The sequence below is a fragment of the Capra hircus genome, chromosome 8 (assembly GCF_001704415.2).
Source record: "Capra hircus breed San Clemente chromosome 8, ASM170441v1, whole genome shotgun sequence".
Classification (NCBI taxonomy): domain Eukaryota; kingdom Metazoa; phylum Chordata; class Mammalia; order Artiodactyla; family Bovidae; genus Capra; species Capra hircus.
This window is the reverse complement of record NC_030815.1, coordinates 67,509,603-67,511,650: the sequence shown is the minus strand read 5'-3', so window position 1 is coordinate 67,511,650 and position 2,048 is coordinate 67,509,603. Positions and strand designations below refer to the sequence as shown.

Here is a 2,048-nt window from a genome sequence, read left to right as displayed (position 1 = left end):
CACCTGGCTCCAACGGTCCATTACAGTGGAAGAAGCAGGTCTGTTAAAAAATCTGTGCCTCGGTTTTTCCCTTCCATAAAATAGTGATAAATGTTTTCTTTATGTTTTATAATCCAGTCGAGCTAATGGTGGGAAGTGGTAATAGTATTAGAATAGAGAGAGAAGGAAAAAAACCGTATTTTTAAAAATCAGTCATAAAATTATTTACAAAATATAATATCTGATAAAAGCCCTATATCTAGGCTTTGTAAAGAACTCTTGGGGGGTTGGCTGTGGGTGGTGCTGCAGATAAGCTCCTGTCTGGCGACAGCAGGAGACTTTGACGTGATGTTTCATGCCATTGTGTGGGTACAGCCTACCAAGAGGCCAGAAGGCAGAACTGCCACTGACTACGAATCTGTGAATAAGTGCCTGGAAGGCGTTTGTAAAATATATGAAGAGCATCTGAAACAGCCCCTCTATCCCATATGATATCAGTCAGTTGTTTGCTTTTCTTGATGACCTGGCAGACCTCAGCTGTCCTATTTACCGAGCTGATACCCAGACATACCAGCCTTATAACAAAGACTGGATCAAAGAGATCTACCTGCTGCTTTGCGAACAGGCCAAACAGGCTGGGAAATAGTCTGAATATGGAAGCATTAGGGGGATGGGGGTGGGCTTGCAACACAGGTGTGTGCAGCATGCTGTAGTGAAAGTTTTGTTATTATAGCAATCCTGTTTCCTAGGGCTTCCCAGGTGGCGCTAGTGGTAAAGAACCTGCCTGCCAATGCAGGAGACACCAGAGACATGGGTTCAATCCTTGGTTAGGAAGATTTCCCTGGAGGAGGGCATGGCAACCCACTCCAGTATTCTTGCCTGGAGAATCCCATGGACAGGATAGCCTGGCGGGCTACAGCCTGTAGGGTCAGAACGAGTTGGACACAACTGAAGCAGCTTAGCACACATGCAATCCTGTTTCAATTTTGGTAAACCTTAGCTAGGATTGAATTTATTAGATAAAACGTGATGATCTTGTTCAACCTGAAACCATTTTTGCCCCCTTCCCCCCTTCTTTTTCCTTAAACATTTTTATGATGATTTAGATGGAAATTGGTTTTTGTCAGTTAATGTTGCTTCCAGTCCCTCAAACTGTTCATACTTGCTTTATAATATTCACTGAACTAACTCTTCTTCAAATTGAGGTGAAGGTGGTGGCACAGTTATGTCCTCCAGATAAAGCCTTAGTGAAAAACAAATGTTCTTTAGTTATATATATATCTATATCTATCTATCTATCTATCTATCTATATATATATGTGTGGACTCTCAAAACAATAAAAAGAAAAGAATTTTAAAAGCAGGCAAAATATTTGAACAAACACGTCATAAAATAAGATATAAAGAAGCACATGAAAAGGTGTTCAATATCATAAATCTTAGAGGAATGCAAATAGAAATCTCAATGAGATACTGACACACCTTGATCAGAATAGCTAAAATTCAAAACACACACACAAAACCAAACCAAAAAAGCAAACATTATCAACTGTTAAAGATGCAGAGAACTGAAGCTCTCATAGCCTTGCTGATGGGATTGGAAAATGATACAGCCATTCTGGAAAATAGTTGGCCAGTTTCTAAGCTAAACATGTGCATATGTGTGCTCAGTCGCTCAGTGGTGTCTGACTCTTTGCGAGACTCTTTGGTCTGTAGTCTGCCAGACTCCTCTATCCATAAGACTTTCCCAGCAAGAATACTGGAGTGGGTTGGCATTTCCTCCTCCAGGGGATTTTTCCCGACCCAGGGATCAAAGCTACATCTCCTGTATCGGCAGGAGGATTCTTTACCACTGAGCCACCTGGGAATCCCAAAGTTAAACATACACTTACCATGTAACCCAGCAAATACCCTAGACATGAATCTGAGAAATAAAAACATACGCTTCCACAAAAATCAGTATGTGAATGGTTGCAGTGACTTTTTTCATAATACCTCAAACTGGAAATAGCCTGAGGTCAATCAACTTGTGTATGGATAAACTGTGGTATATCCACACAACTGAAAAC

General features: G+C 40.9%; 1 pseudogene; it reads left to right on the top strand.

Moving 5' to 3' along the window:
* LOC102191701 lies at positions 328-625 on the top strand (annotated as a pseudogene).